Source organism: Felis catus, chromosome B3, assembly GCF_018350175.1.
Source record: "Felis catus isolate Fca126 chromosome B3, F.catus_Fca126_mat1.0, whole genome shotgun sequence".
NCBI lineage: Eukaryota > Metazoa > Chordata > Mammalia > Carnivora > Felidae > Felis > Felis catus.
This window is the reverse complement of record NC_058373.1, coordinates 75,124,921-75,152,015: the sequence shown is the minus strand read 5'-3', so window position 1 is coordinate 75,152,015 and position 27,095 is coordinate 75,124,921. Positions and strand designations below refer to the sequence as shown.

At 42.5% G+C, this 27,095-nt stretch overlaps 1 protein-coding gene and 1 pseudogene across 2 annotated transcripts in view; one reads left to right on the top strand and one right to left on the bottom strand.

Annotated features, from left to right (window-relative positions):
- LOC101099974 overlaps positions 1-18,111 on the bottom strand; it is a 54,527-nt pseudogene extending 36,416 nt beyond the window's left edge.
- Positions 18,112-20,306: 2,195 nt separating this feature from the next.
- The window catches only part of STXBP6 (syntaxin binding protein 6), a 250,429-nt gene continuing 243,640 nt past the window's right edge, over positions 20,307-27,095 (top strand). Inside the window, exon 1 of one of the 2 annotated variants that reach the window (XM_023255615.2) lies at positions 20,307-20,571. The gene's annotated coding sequence lies outside the window, so the exon portion shown is untranslated. Of the gene's footprint in view, positions 20,572-20,951; positions 21,113-27,095 lie in introns of those variants that run through there. The other variant, XM_006932794.4, reaches the window with a different exon arrangement.

The window sequence follows — 27,095 nt, the reverse complement described above, 5'->3', positions numbered from 1 at the left end:
GATCCAGGGCAGTTTGGTTGATGAGTGGTGGTGACTGGGATGGACAGGTGTCAGGTGTCATCTCTGGTGCAAGAACAGCCTCAAGATGGCTTTGAGAGAAGTGAATGACCAGTGTCCAAACTATGAGTACAGGGTTTTAATTCAGGAAGCGCATAAGAGGCAGCATGGTTCTTTTTGGCAATTAGTTACATGAGTAACCTCCACCGAGAGAAATATTTCACTAATCATTCCTCGAAATCTCCCAGGATTCTCTAGCTCCGAAAAGGAAGAACATTAGAATTGGAATCATTTTCAGAGGCCGGGTCATTCTCCTCATCTTTAAGAGAAACATATTTTTTTCCATTTCTTTTTTTCTTTTCTTTTTTTCTTTTTTAAAATTTACATCCAAATTAGTCAGCATATAGTGCAACAATGATTTCAGGAGCAGATTCCTTAAGGCCCCTTACCCATTTAGCCCATCGCCCCTCCCACAACCCCTCCAGTAACCCTCTGTTTGTTCTCCACATTTAAGAGTCTCTTATGTTTTGTCCCCCTCCCTGTTTTTATATTATTTATGTTTCCCTTCCCTTATGTTCATCTGTTTTGTCTCTTAAAGTCCTCATATGAGTGAAGTCATAGGATTTTTGTCTTTCTCTGACTAATTTCACTTAGCATAATACCTTCCAGTTCCATCCACATAGTTGCAAATGGCAAAATTTCATTCTTTTGTATTGCTGAGTAATACTCCATTGTGTGTGTGTATATATATATATATATATATATATATATATATATATATATACCACAGGGCTCTTTCCATACTTTGTCTATTGTTGATAGTACTGCTATAAACATGGGGGTGCAAGTGTCCCTTTGAAACACCACACCTGTATCCCGTGGATAAATGCCTAGTGGTGCAATTGCTGGGTCATAGGGTAGTTCTATTTTTAGTTTTTTGAGGAACTTCCCCAATGTTTTCCAGAGTGGCTGGACCAGCTTGCATTCCCACCAACAATGCAAAAGAGATCCTCTTTCTCCGCATCCTCGCCAACATCTGTTGTTGCCTAAGTTGTTAATGTTAGCCATTCTGACAGGTGTAAAGTGGTATCTCATTGTGGTTTTGATGTGTATTTCCCTGATGATGAGTGATGTTGAGTATTTCTTCATGTGTCAGTTGGCCGTCTGGATGTCTTCTTTGGAGAAGTGTCTATTCATGTCTTTTGCCCATTTCTTCACTGGATTATTTGTTTTTTGGGTGTTGAATTTGATAAGTTCTTTGTAGATTTTGGATACTAACCCTTTATCTGATATGTCATTTGCAAATATCTTCTCCCATTCTGTTGGTTGCCTTTTAGTTTCACTGATTGTTTCCTTTGCTGTGCAGAAGCTTTTTATTTTGATGAGGTCCCAGTAGTTCATTTTTGCTTTTGTTTCCCTTGCCTCTGGAGACGTGTTGATAAGAAGTTGCTGTGGCCAAGATCAAAGAGGTTTTTGCCTGCTTTCTCCTCAAGGATTTTGATGGCTTCCTGTCTTACATTGAGGTCTTTCATCCACTTTGAGTTTATTTTTGTGTCTGGTGTAAGAAAGTGGTCCAGGTTGATTCTTCTGCATGTTGCTGTCCAGTTTTCCCAGCACCACTTGCTGAAGAGACTGTCTTTATTCCATGGGATATTCTTTCCTGCTTTGTCAAAGATGAGTTGGCCATATGTTTGTGGGTCCATTTCTGGGTTCTCTATTCTGTTCCGCTGATCTGAGTGTCTGTTCTTGTGCCAGTACCATACTGTCTTGATGGTTACAGCTTTGTAATATAGCTGGAAGTCCGGGATTGTGATGCCTCCTCCTTTGGTTTTCTTTTTCAAGATCACTTTGGCTATTTGGGGTCTTTTCTGGTTCCATACACATTTTAGGATTGTTTGTTCTATCTCTGTGAAGAATGCTAGTGTTATTTTGATAGGGATTGCATTGAATACGCAGATTGTTTTGGGTAGTATCGACATTTTAACAATATTTGTTCTTCCCATCCAGGAGCATGGAATCTTTTTCCATTTTTTGGTGTCTTCTTCAATTTCTTTCATAAGCTTTCTATAGTTTAAAGAAACATATTTATTTTCTGTCAGCTTTTCCAGATTGCTGCACTTAGAAATGCACTGGCTATGTTCTCTTCTTTCTTACAATACACTTTTAAATTCATTGTCAGTTAACTTCTTGGTCCTCATCTTCTTGAACCTTAAGGACAGGCATTCATTGATATTACTTATCTCCTCCTTCTTGAAATTCTCATCTCCTACTTAACTCTTCTCACTCTCCTCCTACCTTTTAAAATGCTCCATTTCTGTCTTTCTCTGACTTTATACTTGCCACACGTCTAAATTTAAGTATCCCCTAACATTCTTCTTTCAGCTCTATTTTTTTCACACCCTCCCACAGCATATCACCCACACAACTCGAACAATTACCACCATTGAATAATTCCCCGACGTATATTTTTTCATTCCCACATTTGTATTTCTTGATCACTGAAATCCCAAGACTCCATCAATGACCAATAGTAATTTGACTTCCAAATCCAGTAGATTCTACTTCTTCAATGATTTTCCCTTCCTACCTCTCCATCCAGTCTTACTGTCACCTCAGCAATCTGGGACCAAACATTATTTCTATCCTGAGCTGTCAGATACTCTCCCAACTTCCAGTTTCCCTCTCTGGATTCCTTGTGCTCAAGTAGCCTTCTGCAAGCATATTCTGATACATAATGTCCTTGTTCAAATACACATAATAGCCCCAAGAAAGACCTGGTCATGCTGTGTTGAAAATCTGAGCTAAAAAATGGGTGTTTTAAGTTGCTAAATTTGAGGAGGCTTGTCACACAGAAGTAGAAAACTGACATGGCAGCTCATATCTCCCAGGGTGAGCAAATCAAGAGACAGCAAGGACATAGCCACAATGCTTTTTTTGTTGAAAAACTACGTAGTCTATTTGTTAGAAGTCACAAAGTCCCACTCACACTGAAGAAAAAAGAAATTAGGTTCCACCTCTTGAAGGGAAGACTATCAAAGAATTTGTGGACATATTTTAAAAAACCCATAATAATAGTAGTAATTAATTTTTTCCTATTTTTACTATTGCTGGATAATGACTTATTTAATGAAAAAAGTAGGTAGTACTTTTTTTATTAAAAAAATTTGGGGGAGGGTATTTATTTTTGAGACAGAGAGAGACAGAGCATGAGCAGGGGAGGGGCAGACAGAGAGGGAGACACAGAATCTGAAGCAGGCTCCAGGCTCTGAGCTGTCAGCAAAGAGCCCAATGCAGGGCTCAAACTCACGAACTGGGAGATCCTGACCTGAGCGAAGTTGGACGCTTAACCGACTGAGCCACCCAGGTGCCCCAAAAGTAGGTAGTATTTTTGCACACACTTTATAGATGAGGAAACTGAAGCACATAGAAATTAGGTAATTTGCCAAGGTCATGGCTAGTAGCTGGCTATGCCAGATACCAGTCCCAAAATCTTAACTCCAGGGCCTGAGCTCCTAGTCACTATGTGAATTTTAGCAATGCAGTTAAAAATATGCCTCATAATATAATCCATGAGCAAAATAATAAAATATTGGCCAATGAAAGTAAAATTGGCTGAATTCATAATTAGTTCAATAACCATTTCCAGAGATGACCAATTAATGACCAATTCAGAGTCTACCTGAAAGGGAAATTAGAGTGGTTTGTTTAAAATTATATCATCTGCAATTTCCTCTAAAACATTTTATTTATGCCTTGAATATCAACATCAAAGCCATGCTTACCAAATTAATAAATGGCAAGACGAATTTCAGAAGTCTCCAAAAGCATGTCCTAAGAGAAACAATTAAATAATTAAAGGACCCAGGAATACATAACTTAGAAAGACAAGAAAGAAAGAATATATTTCCTGACTCAAACACTGAAGAGCTGATAGGAAACAAAAAAAAATTCACTTTATTGAGTGTGGTTTCAAAGACAGAACTCAAATAAATGGATAGAAATTGTGGGTGGACTTCTGATCAATACAAGAACTCTGACCATTTAGTCACCTCACGGCAGCCCAGACTGTGTTAGAAGATGGTAACTTCTGAGTCACCAGAGGAATTCCCAAAGCAACTGAATGGCCACTCGCCAGATGCTGTAGTTCAGATCCATTTAGCTGGTGAAAAGTTGGAAACAATTCCTTCTAAATCATCTTCAAACTCTAAATGTCTTCAGTCCTCTCCCACACGTCCTGACTCCGCCTCAAACTTCAGTTTCATTGTTTGACCTCTTAAACGATGCCTTCCAGCCAACCTGGCCACTTTCCCCCATAACGACCTTACATTTTTTGTCTCTATCTAGGCTGACCGGTAAGCATCTTCTGCAATTGGCAAAATCAGACCCATCCTTGAAGACCAAGTACAAAGCTATCGCATCCCTGATGCTTTCCCCAATAATCAATCTAATTATCCTCTTTACCTCCTTAGCGCTATGTTCACCTCTCTCATACGGCTCCTCTGACACTCCGTCTTGTGTTAGACATTCTTAAAAACATTTTATTTAATGTCTTTATTTATTTTTGAGACAGAGCATGAGCAGGGGAGAGGCAGTCACAGAATCTGAAGCAGGCTCCAGGCTCTGAGCTGTCAGCACAGAGCCTGAAGCAGGGCTCGAACTCACAGAGTGTGAGATCATGACCTGAGCTGAAGTCGGATGCTTAACCGACTGAGCCACCCAGGCGCCCCTTGCATTAGACATTCTTATAACCATCTAAATTCCCTATAAAAGTGAAAGCTACTTGAAGGCAAGAACCATCTACTTTCTGCATGCCTGTTCAGTTTTAAATATGACTGCCAATCACCGCCCTAATAATACATGCTTGTTAAATTGGATTTGACCGTTACTACATGAAATCAATAGTGATATTGGAAGGATAATTTAAATACATTTCCCAATTAAATGTACTTCTGAAGTAGAGTATATGTGCCTCTCCTCCATTGACCCCATTAGTTTTTTTTCTGCCTGATTTTTAAAATTATGGTAAAATACATGGCATTTACCACTGCAACCATTTAAGTCTACGGTGGCATTTAGTACGTTTGCAGTATTGTGCAACCATCACCGCTAGGTAGTTCCAGAACTATTTCATCATCCAAAAAGGAAACTCCATTTCCATTAAGCAGGCATTCTCCCACCTCCCCCGCTTCCTCCCCACAGCCCCTGACACCCACTAATCTACTGTCGCTACCCTTAGCTCTTTTGAAGCTCTGACACAAAGTCTTATACTAAGAGGTTATTCCATAAATATTTGTTGAACTGAATTTGAATAAAAAGGCACACCAGAAAATACACATGCTTCAAGAGAAATAAACAGCAGGAGAGATCTATTTTTGAAAGTATAGGGTGCCTGGGTGGTTCAGTCAGTTAAGTGACCAGCTCAATTTCAGCTCAGGTCATGATCTCACAGTTCAAGGGTTCAAGCCCTATATTGGGCTCTGTGCTGACAGTGTGGAGCTTGCTTAGGATTCTCTCTCTCCACTCCTCTCTCTCTCTCTCTGCCCCTCCTACCTCAAAATAAATAAATAAATAAATAAATAAATAAATACATAAATAAATAAATACATAAATAAATAAAATAAAATATATACACACATAAAGTATAAATTATTCTTAAAGGGTATTGTTTTTGAACATAACATTGTACAGAATAATGTTAATCGCTTTGTCAAACAAGCCCTTTGAAATATAATGTTCCATGTTACTTCTAAGCAACAAACAAAAAACTAATGTGCTAGAAAAACATACCAGAAATTACTTGTGCAAAAGTATTCTGTAAGTTTTTTAAAGTCTGATTTTGCAGTGAGAACTTCCAAACTCCCCCCAAAATACATAGGAATGATTAAGATGACAAAAAGACATCGAAGGGGTTGGTCTGGAAGACATTTTAGGTTTTCCATACAGTCTTCACTGCAGTGGCTTCTTTTGTAATATTCAAAATATTATTATTTTTTATTCTGCCTTCTTGAAAACGTTTTTGAAAGGATTTCTTTTTTCATGTGTTTGTGTCATTTCTGGGAGTTGGCCGTGCATGGGTGAGGTCCCCTGCCAGGTGGCTCTTCTAAGCAATTTTCCCACTGAAAATTCCGACAATAGTTTATAATCTCATCTCTTAGTGGTTACAAAAGACTGAGTTCAGTCCATGAAAATGTTCCTTTATCTTATTGTTCTCCCTCCATGGAGCATGTTTACCTTTATAATTTTGTGATTTTTTTTTTAACTCCTGCTGCTGGAGAATCCACTGTTTTATGCCTTGTTTCTTCAGCTACTAGTCACATAGATCTTATAACTTCTGAGAGGAACTGTGCATTTTTTTGTTCAGTGCTAGGAGCTCACCGACCGAGGAGGGGTTTCCATAGTATACTGACGTGCAAATGACAAGTTAATTAAATTCAGTGACATTAAACTCACCATAAAACTCCCAATGTGTACAGAATGACTCATTTCCAACAAGCCCTATTTAATATCATGAAATTGTAAAGGTTATGATTTAGTTAACTATTATTCCAAACAATCTTGAGGCCATGATTAAATTTTTTTTTTTTCTGAAAAAGAAGACTACTTTGCTGTCGTGATTATTTTTACTTATTCTATTGCATTCAGGATGTTTCTTAAGTCATGTTTTATTTCTTTACATGCCACAGGGAAAAAAATGGAAAGAAGGAATTTCTCAAATTACTCCAAGTGGAAATAATGTGAATAGTAGATACATAAAAGAAAACAGAGAAGGGAGAAACATCTTTCAAAAAGCAGTAAAAGATGGAAGAACTTCTGGAAGGTGCAGCCAAAGTCTTACAGCCAGAGGGAATGTAAATGGGTGCCACCTCCCTGGAACTTCTCTCGACAAGAGTCTTAAACCTTCTGTGTACATTTAACCTTTGCATTAGCAATATCCCTTCTAGGAATTGATCATAGGGAAATAATTTGAAAAGTGAGAAAAATATATGAACAAGAATGCCCATCCAAGTGTCATTTACAATGGAAATTTTAAAAGAAAACCTGCAAACAACCTAAACATCCAAAGATAGGGGACTAGTTAACAAATGATAGAGTACGCATTTCATTAGATACTAGAGGGTCATTACAAATGATTGTGTAGCTCTATATTATTTTCCTGGAGGGAAGTTGCAACATAAAAGTGATAAAGGCAGTTTATAGGACAGTGTGCACAGTATGAATCCACTGTAATTAAATATATATAAAAATACACACACACGGGCAGACGTAGAAAAGAAGTTTGTAAAAATAATGAAATTTTAACAAAGGTTATCTCTAGGTGGTGTATTTGTGTAGGATTTTTCTTTTCTGCTTATCTGCACCTTTGAATCTTGCTGCAATGCTCATGGATTTCTCACATAATTTGAATGCAGGAAATTTATATAACTTTTCTAATTCTAAATTCTAATTTGAATTACCTAAAACCTACTGCATTGTTTCTAAATGACTATATAAACTGCAAAAACTAATGAAGGTAGAGAGGTAGATGGATGGCTGGATAGATGGATGGATGGATGGATGGATGGATGGATGGATGGACAGATGGAGAACTGATTACAAAGAATAGTATTATTGCTATATATGTTACTCACATAAAACCACCTTATTTAAGAGCATTTGAACTGGTAAGTCCTGCTAATAATATTTGAAAATAAAATGGCTTTTTAATTTTGAATGATTTTATTGCATTTATTTTCAAATTCAGTGTGCTTTTCTATAAGTTCTGTTTTATAAGGATATGTACAGTGAGCCAAATTCATTTCAAACTAAATGATGTGACTAAGTGATTTTGATGCTCTTTCAAGGCTTAAGTTGGAAAATGATGAAGCTAGATAAGTAGCTTTTCTTTGCTTATGTTTATGCCATAATTCCTCTAAGTATATGTATTAGTTAGCGATTACCACAAAGATGCTGCATAACAAAGTGCCCTAAAACTTGATTGCTACAAGAACACACATTAAATGCTCATGGATCTGCAGGTCACTATGGCTCACCTGATTTAGACTGGTTTGGCCGGGAAGTTATACCACAGAAAGCAGGAGGGCTGGACTTGGCCCCAGGCTTTGGATTGGGTTCAGGTCTAGTCCAGGTATGCTTGTCTGGGGGATAAAATAGCAGCAGCTACATGGGGCATGCTCTTCTCACGGCAGATCACCGGAGCATGAAAATCAAGCAAAATTACATAAGCGCTTTTCATTTATAGCCTCTTCTCACTTCTATGAGAAGCGAGAAGCACTTCTCAAAGCACTTGCTTTGGCCAAAGCAAGCCACATGGCCAAAGTCAGAGGGTTCAGCGGGTCCTAAGGGAAAGAGAAAGGGATTGAATGTTGGCTAAATGCTCCTTATTATCATAGTAAGTGAATCAATGACTGAGACATAACCCACAAACTGTCACATGGAAAACCCAATAATGGGAGACTTCAATTTTGAGATTGAGAGAAACCTTAAGGCAATTTTCAAATGGACATTTCACATCCTGGTTTTGCTTTTCCCTTTTCTCTCTCCCACCCCACTAAGTGAACAATTTGCCCACGGATGAGGCCAGTACTGCACTGTACCAACAGACCTTTCTACAGGTTGAAAAATATCTGTTCACTTAACTGGACAACTTTCACAGCGAGTCTACCACCAAGAACAACCAAAATAGTTGAACAGTTCTCCAAAAAGAGAAGCTGGCTTATGATAAAAGAGAAGCAAGTCATAGAAAGGTGTGCTTTTCCTCTTTGATCTGGGAGGGTTCCTCTAGTAGATAAAAGGAGAAATGCAAGTTACACATGCTGTATTTAAGTCTCTTCAGGCAAAAATTAAGAGTCAAGAATATCACTAGAGGGGCGCCCGGGTGGCTCAATCGGTTAAGCGTCCGACTTCGGCTCATGTCATGATCTCACGGTTTGTGAATTCGAGCCCCATGTCGGGCTCTGTGCTAGAGCCTGCTTTGGCTTCTGTCTCTCGCTCTCTCTCTCTGCCCCTCTCCCACTCATGTTCTCTCTCTTAAAAATAAATGAACATTAAAAAAATAAAATAAAGAATATCACTAGAAAAATGCAATCATCTGTCCTTAAGAGCTCTCATCTCGGACACCACGGCACCTACCATATAAAACCTCTAAACATTACCCTCACTTACTCTCTTCCATCCCGCTGCCAGATCTCCAACACTCCCATGTACCCCTTCAATCCCTAGTGCTGTGGAAGTTATATCGTGTCATCCACAACAAAGAGACAGGATGACATATTTTCTTGAGACCTATCTGAATACGCCCGATGATACAGATAGGGAGAGGTAGAAAAGTCAGAATACAAGTGAGTGACATGGAGATCTGTCCTGTCTCATCAGACATTCAGTGTGGAAGTGACTTTAGACGAGTTCTGGTAAGCCGTAACAGAGGGTAGAAAATTACAGAGGGCAACTGCATGCATTTGAATTCTTGCCAAGAATTTGCGCTTGAGGTGAGACTACTATCTAACAGTATAATTAGAGCATTTAGGGAGAAAGTTGGGGGAAGTGAACAGAGTTCTGCCAGTTGTGCTGAGACCAGTCCTTTTGGAGTCTCCTTCCTCTTTCTTTTTTCCTATTCATGAGCAGCACAGGGTGATGACACTCTGAGTCACTGCGAAGAAAATGAATAGTCAAGGTATTTAAGTGGAGGGTGGGGGTACCCCCAAACCGGGAAGATAGTAGTTCCTTTCCAAACCATCTCACTTCCTTTCTTTAGTTCCTGAACAGAATATTGGAATTTTTTTTTAAAAATAGCAAACAAAGAATCATCTTGTTCACATACTGGCATCTTGGCCTCACTGCATATCTGCCAAATTAAGACCGGAATTTACCTGAATAAGGTAGTTTTGGAGTTTGGTTTTTTTTCTTTTGTTTTGTTTTGTTTTTTGTTTGTTCATTTTTTGTTTGTTTGTTTGTTTTGTTTTGTTTTGTTTTTAGGAAGGGGATACTTTGGGCAAGATTCTATAAATCAACTTAAAGGAAGAAATATATAATTTGTTATAGATCATGCAAAAACTCGTATGAAACAAACCACATGTTCAACGCAGTGTTTATAAAGCAGGGACTTTGTGCATTCAGCAGTTCTGCTGTTAGGCTGGAGGGCTAGTCAGCTTTAAAACTTTCGAAGGTTTAATCGTAGACTGGAGATATGAGTGTTAACTGGTTAATATGTAAGATGACAATAGAGAGATATAAACAATAATGATTAACAAAGAGTTTAAGAATCAAGATGGAGTAAATACATCACATTTATTTGATGTGATGTTTCAAATCTTACTGAAATTAAATTAACAAAAAGGAACAGATGTCAACTGAAGAAATAAAGCTTAAACATTATCAAAAATAATATATTGTGCTTCTAAAGCCACCGCCCTAATAAGACAACTGTTTCTTACACATAGGAGCACGCCATCTTGCCTGACCTCTTAGCAGTATTCAACACTGCTGACCACACCTTCCTTCTTGCAATACTATTTTCTTGGTTCCAGAATTACCCAACAGATCTCCAGCCTGGAAGTCACCTGTGATAGCTGTTCCTCCTTAATCAGACCTCTTAATATTATAGTTCTTGAAACTTAAAATGGGCTTTTTTTTCCCCCAGATATTCTATACTCTTTCTATACAATAGCATCAAATAGCATCTTAAGGCCAATGGCTCCCAAATAGCTAATTTCAAACCAGATCTATTTTCTGATCTATTTTTCCAAACCCGTACACTGTCTACTTGACTATTCAACTTGGTTCTCTGACAAGATCTCAACCTCAGGTCCAAAATGCATTTTTAAGTGTTCTTTCCTAAATTCCCAACTGTATGAAATATGTGAGTGAATCACCATTTACCCAGCGGTTTAAGGAAGCAAATGAAGATGGTCATTAATGTTTCCATTTTTGCTCCCAATCTATTAGCAAACTTTATTTTTCTCACCTCCAGAATGTAGTTGAATCTGTCCCCTTTTCCTCATCTTCCCAGTTTTAGATCTTATCTAAACTACTTTTGTCTCTCTTACTGGACTGCTACAGCGGTCTACAAAGTGCCTTCCCTTCCTCTACTCTTGATTTATTTCAACCCATTTCCCATACAGCACAAAGTGGTCTTAAACTATAAACAGGTCCCTGCTACCCCTGCACTCTAGAAACTGCAGTGGGATTGATAAGATAAATCTCGAAGGCGTCGCATGATCTAGTTCCTCAGGGTACTCCACTCTCCTCTCATGAATCATGCTCCAGCCACTCTGGTCCTTCTTCCACTTCTGTAATGGCATCAAGCCCCTTCCCACCTCTGGGTTTCTGTTCCTCTGCTCCCACTGTTTCCACCTGGAACACTCTCCCCCAGCCTTCCCTCACTAACTCTGATTCTTCCTCCACTTCCCCAGTTTCCTTGACAAATACCCTCTTCCCCAGACCAGCTTAGGTTCCCCTATTATGTGCTAACCCCTTAGGTCCTGGCATGATCACAGTTTGTAACTATTTATCTACTCATTCAGTATCTTTTTCCTGCACCAGACTGTGAGGTCACCAGGTCATGAATCATATTCGTCATTTTCACGGCTGCATCCCCAGTGTCTAGTACAGTGACCGGGGGTATGTTTAGTTTCAATAATACTTCTACAACTTAATGTATAGAAAAGTAAAAAATTAAGCTGGTCTCATAAAGTCTCCAGTTGGCTATCCCATTTATTGTTTATAAAAGGTACACAATATTTCATCAAATGACTAAATGCACCTAATTATTTCCTGTTTCCTGAGGAGTGTTACTTAAATTTGCTCTCACAATTAATGCTGCTATAATAGAGCTGTTTCCTGAAAAGAAATTCACAGAGGTGGAAATCACAGGGCTATAGCTTCTGAATATTCCCCCTGAACAGGATCATCAATTTTTCTACAAAAGTATTGTAACACATGACAGTACCCCCAAAATGACTGATCCTGAATAATTTAGTCATACTTTTTAAATGCGTATCAAAGAAAACACGCCTGCTCTCTGTGAACTCCAGTCCTACAACAAAGTCTCACAGTGCAGGTCATATACTCATTTTACGAGTCACAACAGTATTGACACTAGTTAAGTCTAATTTCTTGTAAGTCCTAGGAACAGTTCCCATTATATTTTATGTGTGGTAAAATTATAATGACACCAGGATGTCTGTCGGGAAGACATATTTATTATGAATATGACATCATAAATCTCATCTAGAGTCAAGGTTTTTAATTGACTCAACTATCAGTTCAGAGCAATAAAATGTTCTTTTAACTTGTAACTTGCAGCCAGAAACTCATTGCCTTTACTCAAATATGCATTATGAAAACTTGAATTAGAAACACTAAATATTGGGGCACCTGGGTTGCTCAGTCGGCTGGGCATCCGACTTCGGCTCAAGTCATGATTTCACGGTTTGTGGGTTCAAGCCCCACGTCTGGCTCTGTGCTGACAGCTCAGGGCCTAGAACCTGCTTTGGATTCCGTGTCGCCCTCTCTCTCTGCCCCTCCCTGACTTGTACTCTCTCCTCTCCCTCTCTGTCTCAAAAATAAGTAAACAGTGAAAAAAAGGAAACAAATATTTTCAGTAAGCTTTCTTTCCAAAGAAACAATGAATCTGAAAGTTTTCAAAATGCCTTTTTCTCTTTAGAAAACATATATTAATCTAAAGTGGGAAAACACATAGGACAAAAAAATGGGTGAAGAGGTAGTCGTTCAGAGCCCACAGCACACTTAAAGCCAGGGGTCAAGGCTCTAGCAAGCAGAATTGTGATTTTATTCTAGAAAGACGTCTGCTTTGGGCCAGGTCTAAATGATGAGTGCTGTAATGGGGTGGGTTTGAATCTGATCTGGTCCAGTTAAGCTTCTGGAAAACTGAGACATTTCCATGTCTGGTGTATTGGGGAGCTCTTTAAAGATGAGCATAACATGGTTCCTGGGTTCCTGTTTTAAACAGGCTTATGTTCATCCCTGGGGCTGCACTCAGCTATTCAGAGACAATTACTTCATGAATAGAGCTGTTTTTTTTCTTCTTTCCCTTCCCTTCTTTCAATAAATAAATAGGCTTTTTCCTCCCAGGGCCTACAGTCCTAGACATTCTAGAGGATATAGAGAAGGTTCAGGCAAGTCTCAAGCCTCAAACGGGATGGATTAGACCTGTGCAAACATATCTGTATGGCATAAACACACTGCAGCAAGATACAGGTAACTGAGTGGAAGATGCCTCTGGCTGACACAATCAGTGAAGATTTCCAAAAGAAGCATTGCAGACAGCTCAACAAAGAAAGACAGGGTAGGATTCAGGCGTGCAGAGATGAGGCCTGGAGATTGGTATAGGAAAGGGCATCCAGGGCAAAGGAAATGCATTTCACCTTTAAAGTGCTTTTTGTTCTCTCTGTATCTTTCTTGGCTGGGTGGCCTAGGACAGTCCTTAAATTTTTTTTTTTTATGTTTATTTATTTTTTGAAAGAGAGAGAGCACGTGAGCAGGGGAGGGGAAGAGAGAGTGGAGACACAGAATCCGAAACAGGCTCCAGGCTCTGGGCTGTCAGCACAGAGTCTGACCCAGGGCTCAAACTCACGGGCCCTGAGATCATGACCTGAGCTGAAGCAGGACACTTGACTAAGACAAGCAGGCGCCCCCGTGCTTCTTAAACTTTGAAGTAGAAATGAATTGCCTGGCAGTCTCGTTAAAAGGCAGATTCTGATTCTCTGGGGTCTGATTTGCCCGGGTAGCCTGGGTAAGCAGGATCTGCATTTCTTTTTTTTTTTTTAATTTTTTTTTCAACGTTTATTTTTATTTTTGGGACAGAGAGAGACAGAGCATGAACGGGGGAGGGGCAGAGAGAGAGGGAGACACAGAATCGGAAACAGGCTCCAGGCTCCGAGCCATCAGCCCAGAGCCTGACGCGGGGCTCGAACTCACGGACCGCGAGATCGTGACCTGGCTGAAGTCGCGAGATCGTGACTTGGCTGAAGTCGGACGCTTAACCGACTGCGCCACCCAGGCGCCCCAAGGCTGTGTGTTTCTACAGAAGTCACAGGGCCTCCCGGGGCTGGGCAGGTCCTTTTGGCCTAAAAGAGCTTCTGGACACAGAGCAGTGGAAGCTTCCCTCACTGTTACCCTCTTGGGAGGGCAAGGGGACCAGCATAAACAGAAGAGAAGGAGCTGTGTGTGTAAGAGAGGAGCCCCCTCCATCTCAGATATGAATGGATTGCATCATTCCCTCCTCTAAACCAGCAGCACAGAAGCTCGGAGAGAGATAGCAGCTCTGTGCCGTCACTGACTTGCTTGTGTCCTGGCAGAATAAAGGACTCTCTGTGAGCTCAAAGCCTAGCAGCTTTTCTGGATCTTGGCGGAGACAGTCATTTTAAACCAAAAACAAGTCTTTCACAAACACTGCTGAAATAAAGGAAGGAGTCATTAGGATGGTTCAGCCTGACAAACTCTGAACTTGATACAACAAACCAGTTTTGAGAGGAGGTGGGGGCCCTGCTACAGCACAGGGTGATCAAAATAGTCTTAGTGTTTTGGGTTTTTTTCCTGCTGGAGACTACTCTCCGAGAGTTTTAATTCATGCAAGGGAAAAGAGAAGAGTCATATTTGGTTGGCTATTTGATCAAAATTCAGAACTAGTCACTGTTGAAATTTATCTGTATGTCTTAAATCTTAACTGGGTCCTCACTTAATAAATACAAATGCTGAAATCTTTAAACTATTAATCTACCCCCCTCCCACCACCACCGACCTTTTCTTTGGAGAGATAGTAATAGGTAGAAACACGAGGACATCTGGACAGGAGAAGGTAAAAAAATTTCAAAGCATTTCCATGTATGTTAAATAGTTGTTGTGAAAATAGGAATGCTATATACTGCACCTGCAGAGATAAAATATGATTGCTTATGGCAGAGGCAGTGCTTCTAAGAAACAGCTCAGGTTGGAAATTGAAAACACATTCTGGGGTTCCCCTTCCCATTTTTCTTGCAGTTACCAAGATGGGTGGTCATGAGATGAAAGTAATATTTATTCAGCACTTGCTGTAGGTCAGGTATTGTGCTGTGTACATGACAGATGTGTTCCTTTTTAATCCACCAATTAAAACCATAAGTAGATGGTAATATGAGACAAGAAATCTAGTATCTAGAGAAGTTGCAGCCTTTGCTCGAGGTTGTATAGCAAGGAGTTGAAACAGAAGTTCAAACCCAGAGGTTCTATCTAAAATAAGATCTGTACCCTCTCTACTATGGCATGCTGCCGAACATCAGCTTGTTTTCTGTTTCTCGCTGAGGACAGTCTGCTTCCTCTTAGAAGCTCTTCTTATTAGATGTTGAGTTATGTCAAAGGCACATGGGTTTAGTGACTGGTTAAACTTAAAGACCTCTAACATCCCTCCCAAACGTTCACATTCCCTTCTACCACAGTGCCTTTGCACATGCTGTTTTTAAAATCCTGCTTGAAGTTCCCTTTGGTTTTTTTGTTTGTTTATTTTGCACTTATAACTATATCACCTTTCTCCTGCATACCTCAGTTTGGTCATTTCTTCAAGAAAGTCTCTCTTTCCTTTGCTCACTATTTCTTTCTCTTTCTCTCTCTCTCTCTCTAATTGTGCTTTACTTTATTGTGCTCCACGTATAATGTGTTTTTTTTTACAAACTGAAGGTTTGTGGAAATAGGAAGAGAACTAGAAGTGGAGCTTGAAGATGTGACTGAATTGCTACAATCTCATGATAAAACTTTAACAGATGAGGAACTGCTTCTTATGGATGAGCAAAGAAAGTGGTTTCTTGAGATGGAACCTACTCCTGGTGAAGATGTTCGCTGCATGATGCCAGCCTCTGGATCAGTTAATTGCTACTTCCATCAATCATGCACTGACTGGGTAGCTGCGGTTATAGCCCCTCCTACAACTGCTGCATAGTCAGTACCCTTCTGCGGCTGGGCAGTTATAACCTAGGCCATATTCTATGCAGTCTGGATGTTTGTCATCTCCTTCCTGGCTGACCTTCTGGAGATGCTGCAAACAGGCATCAGTGTGGAAGGTGGCCAGCTCCTCCATGGAGGCTACTTTGGGCTTACCTATCCTTATTCACTTATGCAGTGCATATGCTTCAATCAAAGAATTGATTGGCCATCCTGGCCTATTTGGGGACATTGGGCAGGGAGTTGCACATCATGACATACCAGAGGCAGCGACTGCCCACTGTCCGCTAGTTCCTCTGGCTCCTCCATCTTCCAACTCTGGCTGTTCCTGAGCCACCACATGGATTGGGCTTTTTTCAGACTCAACCCAGCCTCCGGTTCCTGCTCTTCCTCCCACTATTTCTATTATATACTTTTTATACTTTAAAAGCCCATACCTCTGATTGTGAAAGTTACCACAGATGCAATTTTACACTTATGCATGTGTTCAAAATAACAGATTCTTTCTTTTTAGAGATCAGGTAATCAACTATTTGTCTCCTGTCCCCAATGACTCACCTGAGTGGTGACAGCTGGTAACTGTCATTTGTTGATGGGCTCCTGCTTCTGAGTTAGGCATTGGATGAGGGTGAGGGAAATTGAAGATTTTTAAGACTTGTTCCCTGTACTCAAGGAACTAACAATCTGATTGGAAATGCAGGGCTAATATATATTAATTAGTAAATTAGGGGCAGAGTGTTGTACTGTGGCAACTCAGTTAAAAAAAGGTGGACTTCATTTATAACCTAGCTAGAATCCTTAAAGAGTAAAACCATATACCAATACTAATTGTGTGCAAAACAGAATAGGGTCCCAAGCATAAGTTCCACAAGCCCATTTGAATTTTGCAGGTCTCCCAGATCCCACCTCCTCATGTCACTAGAAGTGACAGGTTGCACTCGTAATTTACAAATGATACATACAGACACTAGCCACAGACCTATCCCTAGCTGGGGGTGATTCCTGATATCGCCAGGGGAGCCATTATGAAAAGCAAAACAAAATTGCCAATATTCCAGGGACTACGACCAACAAAAACGGCGGTTACATGGGTCAACCTAAAAGTTGAGACTTCCTGAATTTCTTACCTGAAAGCATATCATCAGAATGAAGAATCTGAAAAGCTGTTAGCGATACACTACGTAGAATTTTTTTTTTAAATACAGACTTTAACTAGTCTCAAAGACATTGATTGATGATGCTATAAGTGATGCTGTTAAAAATAGTTACCATGCACAATTCCCTAGATCAAGGTGTCTTTGTCCATATCAGTTTGTACCATTTGTTATTTAGACAGCCCTTCCTTCTATAGCTGTAGGCAACCTGAGGCATCTAAATTTGTGGGTGCTTCAGGTTGAGGTTGACACTGGGCAGTAACTCAGTTTTTTTCTTGCACCACTTAATGCTCAGAAAGAGGGCTTTGCCAAGTGGTCTGGTATCCTTAGGACCAGGAGTGAACTGTGTCACCAGAGAAAACTGTTTTCACATTTCCCTTTTCTATTCCAGAATATACTAGTACCTTAAAAGCCTGTAATTTGGCATCCAGATGCACTATAAGGCATTTTTCAGTTTTATGATTTCATGATTAGACATCTAGAGAAAAAAAAAAACTAACTTCTTACTCTCTTGTGCATGGGATATTTTTGCAACTATATGCAAAAAACTGGTAACAAGGCTTCATGGAGAGGGGAGCTTTCTCTTTCCTGCAACGTTTGGACTAAACTTTTTAATATCATGTGTTATTTACTACTAGTAGTGAAAATAACTTAAAAAACAAATACAATTAATTTAAAATTTAAGCAGTACAAGTACGTTTTACTTGTAAAAGCACAGAGCCCCTCCCTCTAGAAATGCTGACATGCTGTTCTCGTTCTTCTTTACAACTTTACCATTATTGTGATTTGTTTTAGAAATAATGATTCTTAGGATCTGTGGAGGAAAGGACAGAGATACAGAAGATTTGGATGATGTAAATTGCTATATATTCCGCAAATATGTGTAACCACTCGGTATGTGATAAGTCTGGGGCTAGGTACTTCCTCCTTTCCATAACTTCTCCAAGGCTTCTTGTGTAAACACCCAAGCATTTTTTTTTTCTTCGAGAGTTCTGCAAGCTTAAAATGCTTTTCATAGACTAGTGGTGGTTTGTTCCTCAAGAACGCAACGACCAACGTGCTCACCTGCGGCGACAGTGATCCAGGGCTCGGAGGGAAGTGCCAGGTGTCTGTTGAGGCCAAGACTGCCTTGATAGCCTGCAGAGGAGACAAGAGGGTGGCCTTACAGAGGGCGGGAGTCGTTTTGAGTAGCTGGCAATAGAAACTCCTACAGAGATAGCTTAATTCACAAAATTGTGGAATTGCCCAAAAGCTGATTCCAAACATTTGTCAACAGAATCCTGCACAGGCTAAAAGAGCTTTGTTAAATCAAAGAAAGTTCCTACTTAAGACAAGTCTTGTAAAGCCGTAGAACTTGTTTGGTTAAATTTTATTTCGTATAGGTATGAAGGTAAGAAGAATGCCTTGTATTTGCTTAAACCTTGGTTTTCTCTTGGTTTTCAAAGCCCTTAGGCATACCTTATTTCTCTGAACCCTCACAAAAACGCTATGAGAACTGTCTGGCAATTTCACACATGATGAAAAGGCAGCTCAGAAGTGGAGCCTCTGGTCAATAGAAGCCTGGTAGGAAATGGCTGAGGTTTAGACCAGGACCTGGGAGCCCTACCTGAGGGCACTCCGCTAGGCCCACCACACACCTCTCCAGTTATAAGCAGAGCACGTGCGGCTTTGTTAGGGAAATCCATCTGATTTTCGTAAGATCACAACAGTGAATGTGCCCTAGGTATCCCCAATTCTCCCTTCTTCCCCTGCAAACCGCCTTCCTAGGTCTGTAGCAGCCCATCTTCCTAGGGTTGGGTTTGGATTACTCCCCCAGCATCTTTGCTGGCAAGTGAATAAAGTTCAGGCTCCACAAACTGGCCGTCAAGTGCTCTGCCTCTAGCCCCCATCCATCACTTCAATCCCCTTTCCCATTTTGGTATGCTATTTCTTGCCCCTTACACTCTACCCAAGCAGACCAGTGAACCACCACTTAGCACCCCAGCAGGGCACAGGCTAGGGTGAGGTGTGCTGCAAAACTTATGGTGATGTCACAGAACTCAGGAACCAAGATAAATAGTGTGATGCAATCTTTTAAAAATTAGTGCAAAAAAAAAAAATGCATGATGAAAAGTATTAAAATTTAAAATAAAGACGGGGTCAGCTTTACTGGTTTTTCCTTTTTCTTCAGACTCCAAAATGCCTCTTCAGGGCACTGTTACTGATCCTGCATTGACTTCCCCCTGAGTACTTATATCAATGATGTTTCACAAAATTTGTTCTCATTACCCCTTTCTACACCAGTAACTTATCTTCTTGAATGCCCCAGCATTTATCTGTAGCCCTCTTTTGTCTAGACAACCCATTTCCCTTAGTAACTGGTAATACTTTGGTGGCCATCTGAATCATCTTGAATCCTTTCCAGTGCCTTCCTAAACCACAGTGGGCACTCAGCACCTCTTTGCTAGAAAGAAAAGAAAAGAAAGAAAGAAAGAAAGAAAGAAAGAAAGAAAGAAAGAAAGAAAGAAGAAAAAAAATGCAGCAATCACAATCCTCAAAGTAGCTCTCTCAGGCTGAGCAGGGAAGGAACCCAGATATATTTCGTTTGGTCCAGTGTTGTTAAAAAAAAAATTGCACTTGTATCAATGATGTAAAAATCAGGATGTTATACATGAAAAAAAAAATCGAAATCTTTGTCATTTCTTGAAAAATCAGAAAATCTAGCAAAGGTAGGCCCGAATTGTTCCATGACAGCACTGGGCGTTTAGAACTTCTCTGCCTCCTGGCTGGGTCACTTATTTGCATTACCTGCCATGCCCCGTTAGCTCTTTGAGTTTGGACCTTAGGCTTGAGTGCACTGGATAAAACACATCTGCCGGATCCACTCCTTCTCTCCTGGATAATAAATGCTTCCTTGTCCTTTCCAGTAAAGTCTTGCAGAGAGGCTCACGGAAGCCGCTTACCTTTCCAGCCCACAAACTTCTCACAACCCGTGAAACTTGCACTGCCCTCCGCACCCTGTTTTTCCCCAGCCCTCTGCTCCAGGGCCCCCTCTCCTGCGCTGGCCCATCCTTCCCTCCTCCAGCCCCACACCCCGCGGTCGGGAGCCCGGGGCGGGTCTCCGGGCCACCACCGCAGCTCTCTGCCCCGGGCCAGGGCGCTCGGGCTCGCCCACGGCGGCACTGGGCATGCTCAGAGGCGGCCGCGGGGGCAGGTTTGCTTCGCAGGCGCTCGCACTCGGCGGCGGGCGGGCGCGCGGCTGCAGCTGTAGCTCCAGCGCCAGGAGTTGGAGTTGCCGGGAGTTTCCCCCCCCTCCCCACCCCGCCTCCCTCTTGGCGCGCGGCAGCGGGAGCCGGCGCGGGAGCCGCGAGCGGCGCCGAGCCAGCACCCGGGCCGGCGGAGCCTTGTCCGGAGCCCGGAACCCCGCGCGGGGCAGCCCCCGGGGAGGAGCCTCGCCGGCTGGGACGCGTGCCACTCACTGGCACTGCCGGCGCTCGAGCCCGGCTGCAAGGTAGGGCCGGGTCGTGGGGCGCCGGGCGGGCGAGGCAGAGGCCAGGGCGGGGGTGGTGGGGGGGAGATGCGGCTGCTGCGGCCGCGGCGGTCAGGGCGCCCGGCGCTCGGTCCAATGCGGGCGGCCAGGGCAGGGACCCCACTGCGGGGCCGGAGGAGTAGGCAGGCGCCCAGAGAGATGCTTTCAAGTTGGCGGGCGGCGGGAGTGGGGGCTTTGCGCCCCGGCGCAGCTGCTGTGCGCGCAGACAGGGACTCGGTCCCTGGTTTTCCCCAAACCTGGGACCCGGTGTGCGGGTAGGTTTGAGCAAGCCGCGGAGCGGAGCAGTTTCCTCCGAGAAAGTTGAGGATGGAGCCCTTCTTTCGGCACTGTCCCTGCGGTAGGACGAGTCCCGAGGGTGCCGCCCCGAGGCCCCAATGTGGAGGAGCCGAGTTGGTCGCTGCTCCCCTGGGCTGAGTTCCTCCACCCCTGGCTGAAATCTGCGAATCACCCGATCTTCGCTTCTCTGGCGTCTTCTAGGAAAACCATTCATGCCAAAACTGAGGTAGGCGTCTGAGCGGCACGGCTCCCTGCCTCCAGGGCTTGTCGCCGGGCTCTGCCCCTTCCCCAACCTCCGACGTGGCGAAGGGCTCCCCGTTCCGAGTTCGCGCTGGTAGCGCGCGCCGGGGCAACATGGGGCAACGTAGCTGGGGTAGGTGGATGATAGAGTTTTCCCTCCAACCTTTCCTCAGGTTTACAGCACCCCACCAATCCCACCCTGTTCATCTTCGCAGAGGACAGGACTTGAAAGGAAGGGCCAGGTGGAGAATTTGAGTTGACATTCTGATCTTTAGGAGAGGGTGCCTGGATCGTATCTGCCTTGGGCTCTGGCCCCAGGACTTCATAAGGAATTCTCTCCTTTCTTATTCTTCCCCAGGGACTGGGTGGCAAAGAATAGGGCCAGTGGGTCTACCAGGACGCCCGCCTCGTTCCTCGGGCTCCTAAGATAGATTTGCAGGCCACCCCAGGACCCTGAAACTGGCATTGTGCAGATTGCCAGTGTGTGGAGGATGCTGCCGCTTTCTCCTGGCTCCACTTTTTTCACTTCTTGTTTTGAGTTTTGGGGTTTTGCCTGCACACGAGTCAGAGCTGCGCTGTCATAACCCCGGGTGGTGTGTGTTGGGGGGGGGGTGTGGAGAGTGGCGGTAGAGAAGCTTCAGCCAGGCAGTGAGCGGCTGTTCGCCTCAGAGGCTGCTAGTGGGAGTTGGTCCAGAAATGATTATGCAGGCTAGAAATATGCCTCTCTCTCTCTCTCTCTCTCTCTCTCTCTCTCTCTCTCTCTCTCTCTCTCTCTTTTGGCTGAACACCTTGGCTGTTGGGTTTGTGTGTTAAGTTCTTAAAGGGGCACCCACACATCGCTCAAGTGCCATGTTGTAGGGGCTGATCGTTTTTCTGCTGCACGTTTGTTTTTTCTTTGCTGTTTCCTCAGGGTGAATCTGCTTTGGGGCAGATTTCCAGCTGTGGGAATCACATGGTGTGGGTACACAGGTTCTAGAGTCAGATCTGAGGTCAAGTTTTAGCTTTACAGCTGATGATGGTGCGGATAGACAAATAGCCACTCTGAGCTTGTTTCCTCTAGTGTCAGATGGAGACACTGAGTGGCCTCGTCTCCTTTCATTGCAGGGTTGTTGTGAGACTTGGATGAGATAATAGAAATGAAAGTTCTGAGAAAACTTGGAAGCACCTTTCATGTCTTATTGTGGCTACGCTGTTTACTCAGTGTTGCTGAATTAACTAATTCTTTCCATTTTAACAGGACACCTAAGCCTTCTGCCCTCTACCCATTCCTCACCAAGAGGTTTAGTTGCTCAGGCCTTTGGAAGTAGCTGTTTATCTTTTTTCTTTGCATTGTTTCCCTAAAATCCACCTCTCTTGATTTTAAGGGTTGAGGCTCTAGTCCTCATATTTATTTGAGGGAAGCAGCATGGTGTAGATTAGGAGATCTCCAGGGTTGCCTTATCAATGTTCAGAGTCCTGGCCCCCCACATTGGCTTGTCAGCAAGACCCCTGTTAGACAAATACAGTTGATGAGTCAGCAGACCCTGGGCTGGAGCTCTGGCTTGGCCTCTAAGTGACCTTGAACTAAAGACTCAACCTTTCATCAGTCTATGAGGTTAAGAGCCAATAATCGTCAGACAGGAACAGGTGGGATTTCCTCTCACTCAGTTAATAAGGGCTTGGTCAGGCTCCTGAGCCCCCCACGTGCTGCATCTTTCCTAATCCTGGGGCAGAAGTTCTCCAGCATGTGCACTGAAGTCAACTGGAGGGCTTGTTAGGGGCACCTGGCTGGCTCAGCCAGTGGAGTATGAAGACTCTTGATCTTGGGGTTGTGAGTTCAGGCCCCACGTTGGGTCTAGAGATTACTTAAAAAAATAAATAAAAATCTTCAAACAAACAAACAAAACACAAAGATTGATGGGCTGCACTGCTTAGAGTCTCTGATTCTCTAGGTCTAGGGTTGAGGGAAGGGGGTCCAAGAATTTGCATCACCAGCTAGTTCCCGATGATGCCAATGCTGCTCGTCCGGATCCCATGCCAATAGAATCACTGACTTACTAGGTGAGAGACAGTAAGAGAGAGGTGAGGTTTGTTCTAAAATAGCATTATTTTAATACCACACGTACAGAGATAGGGTGCTTTAGGAACTTGACTGAAGCAGTTTATATTTCCAATACCTGTGCCACTTACCATTGTCCAGTTTTAATAATTCTGATTGCTCTTCATTTTTTTTTAAGTTTATTTATTTTGACAGAAAAAGCACAAGTGGGGGAGGGGCAGAGAAAGAGAGGGAGAGAGAGGGAATCCCAAGCAGGCTCCTTATTGTCAGCACAGATCTGTACACAGGGCTCAATCTCACAAACCGTGAGATCATGACCTGAGCCTCCATCAAGAGTCAGAAGCTTAAGGGACTGGGCCACCCAGGCTTGCCCCAACCCCTCCCCGACTGCTCTTTCAATGAGTGGATTTTACACAAAAAAGGTGGGATTCCCCCTTCTTTTCACACTGTGTAATACTCAGGTTTCTAGGTCACTCTTGAGTAGACTGAGATCTGTGACCTTGATATTGATAAATCTAGCAACTACCCTATTCCTTTCCTAAGGGATCTCAAGACATTTTTGCAGAGGAGTTGCATAAAGTTATGGCAACTTGAACCTTAAGACTGGAGAACAGGTTGAATTGCCATAAGCAAATTTTAATAAAACTGACAATGTGGTGCCTTCTCTGAATGGACAGCGTACCCAGGACAGGAGGCAGGAGGAGGTGAAGGATACTCCCTGACAGAAGTTCTGTGGTGGTCAGACCTGGCAAAGGCCTTCCATTCCTTCTGTCAAATGGTGATGTTGGCAGTGACCGGGATCCTCTCTCACTCTGTGGGGGAGGAAGGCCAACTTGTACGGGAAGCCGTGCTGTATCAGTGCCTCTCTGTGTCCTTTCACTGATAATCAAGCACTGCTTGGGCACAGCCCAATCTTAAGTTCTTCTCCTTGTCCCCCAAGCTAGGGTGTTGGGGTGAGAGCTCACCAGGACTAGTAGTGGCCTTGAACTTCAGCTGCTTTGTATCAGAGAGGCCTTGGGAGAGAGCCTGCGTGAGTCAGGAGGGCGCCTGAGATGCCATCCTAGAGAAAGAATAAGGTCATGTAGCACCCAAACCACTCGGCGTAAGAGGAGGTCAGCACTTGAACACATTCTCGTGTTGCCGTGCCAGATGGAAGCCAGCCTGACCATCGTGCTTTATCTTAGCTTTCCATTTGTGCTTTGTTTTCGTTTTAAAATGATTAGCACTAAAGAGACCTATCAGTAAAATCAGAAACCTATTCAAAAACTCAAGTGTACCATTTAGTGTTTTAGTAGATAAAACCGCAAGGCCCATGCCTGTCTTCCTGATGGTAATCAACCCTCAGTGAAGGAACCACCTTCCGGTTGTAATTCTTAAGATTCACTCGCTCATTTAAATAGTTTCTCCTACTTAACATGAGTAGGGAACGTTTCTATTTTAAAATTCTTTCCCATAACTTGATGTTTATATTTTGGGTGTTACCCCTACTTTTCACTGCTAGAATTTTTTCCAGTGTGGGGGAGGCTTCTTTCCTTATCACCGTCGTTAGCTTTTCTTAGTGCGTGACCGCTTGGTATCTTCATTCCCTTGGATAAGTCTGTTGTGAGACATTTGTGATACTTTCTTTCTCTTTGATCCTCCGGGCTGTTGGTCCTGGGTCATAGAGAATCACAGCCCATTCCTGAACACTGTTCCCCACCACCTTCCTAGAGCCTGCTTCAACTAAAACTCGGGTTGTAGGGCACTAGCTAGATTCTAAGATGCATTGGATCCGCACCCCCCCACCCCCGCCCCGCCGCCGGGCAGTTCATCATTTCCCAAATTCAGAAATCTGGATGGGTCTTCAAAATTATGAACACCTTTAATATATGGTTTTCTTTTCTGTTTTTCTATAAACTGACATGCAAATAGAGCAACTTCCAATTGACAACATTCTAAAACAAAACAAATTTGGTTCCTTACGCCAGTAGAAAATAGTTTCTACCCCGTGCTGTCCAGCTGATAGAATTAAGCAGCAATTGAATTAGCTCAGCAGTTTCCAGAGTACTTCGTCAGAAGAGTCAAAAGAATGCTATCAGGGAGGCGTTAATAGGTGTGCTCTTGAAAAGGGCAGATCAATTTGGAAGCTCTGACTGTTATTTTTCCCTCTTAGAGATTCCCACCATGTGCATCATCATATCAAAGTCTCTCAGAAGTACTAGAGTTAACAGTCCCAACAATTGTGTTTATTCAATTAAACACTTCCCAGAACAATTTTTGAGGTTATGTGTGGATCTTCTAGTATCCCATTACCAAATGAGCACATTCCCTCAATTGTGATATGTTATCTAACATCAACTATGGATGGAGTGGTTTCACCTAGTCTATAGGGGCATTCACTGAGCATGAATATTCATTGATTAATGGCTCTATACGTGATTACTGTTTTTTTTATTTCAGGGTAAAGAGAAGCCATTGTAAGCTATGGTGGCTAGGAAAATCTCCATGGAGGGGATAGACTGAAAATATAAATGATGGGTGGTTGTACTTTTGTAGAGAAGAGAAGGGCATTGTAGGTTGGTGGCATAATGTGGTGGTGGTCAAAGAACCTGTTCTTTCTGGATTCTGTGAATTCACTGAAGTAGCCATGAGTTCTGGGGACCACGGGCGAGCTGCTTGTAGATAAAGAGGAGGGGAGGCACGATATTCTGGTTGAATACATGGGATATCAAGAGAGAAAGTATTTCTAGGCCTTTCGAGGAAAGTCGGTCCAAGTACGGAGGGAAGTCCAGCTGAAGAGTCTTGGGTATTTGGGAGATGAGCTTTCCAGGAAGAGGGGTTGTGACTGGAGTTTCAGAAAACAGCACAAAGAAAGAACTCTTACAGTTCAACAGTAAAAAGGCAACCCAATTTTAAAATGGACAAAGACTTCAAATAGACAGCTCTTCAAAGAAGATACACAGATGGTCAATGAGCAAATGAAAAGATGCTCAACACCATTTAGTCATTGGGGAAGTACATCAAAACCACAATGAGATACCACCTCACACCCATCAGGATGGCTGTGATCAAAAAGACACATAATAACTGTTGGTGAGGATGTGGAGAAATCGGAACTTTCCTATATTACGTTGGTGGTGGGAATGTAAAATAGCACAGCCACTTTGGAAAACAGGTGGTTCCTCAAAATGTTAGACATAGACGTACCTCATGACCAGTTTCACTCCTAGGTATATACCCCAGAGAACAGAAAATGTGTTCACACAAACATTTGTACACAGATGTTCACAATAGCATGACTCGTAATAGCCAAAAAGTGGAAACAACCCAAATGTCCACCAGTGGATCAATGGATAAACTGTGGTGTATCCATACAATGGAATACTGTTCAGCCATGAAAAGGAATGAAGTTTGATTCATGCTACAAGGATGAATCTTGAAAACATGCTATATGAAAGAGGCCAGACACAAAAGGCCACATGTGTATGATCCCATTTATATGAACTGTCCAGAATAGGTGAATCTGTAGTGTCAGAAGGTACATTGCTGGTTGCCAGGAGCTGGGGGGAGGGGGGAGGGGAATAACTCTTGATGTTATTCCTTTGATGTTATCCCAAAAGCCTTCCTTTTGGGGTGCTGAAAACATTCTGGAATTAGAGAATGGTGATGATTATACAACTTTGTGAATAGCCTAACAACTGTTGAATTGTACACTCCGAAAGGGTTAATTGTATGGTGTATAAATTATGTCACAAAAAAAGAAAAAAAAAAAAAAAAGTAGCAAGAAGGCTCCTGGCTGGAGCTAAAGGAGAAAAATGAGAAAAAAAGTGGTGAGAGAGATCTAGGAATCGGGTATTCGTTTCAGGCCAGATTTTCTCTGTGGGGGGAAAATATCTAGATAATTCCTTCATCCTTGCTTGTCTTTGGGTCTTCTAGGATTTTCCTGTTGCTC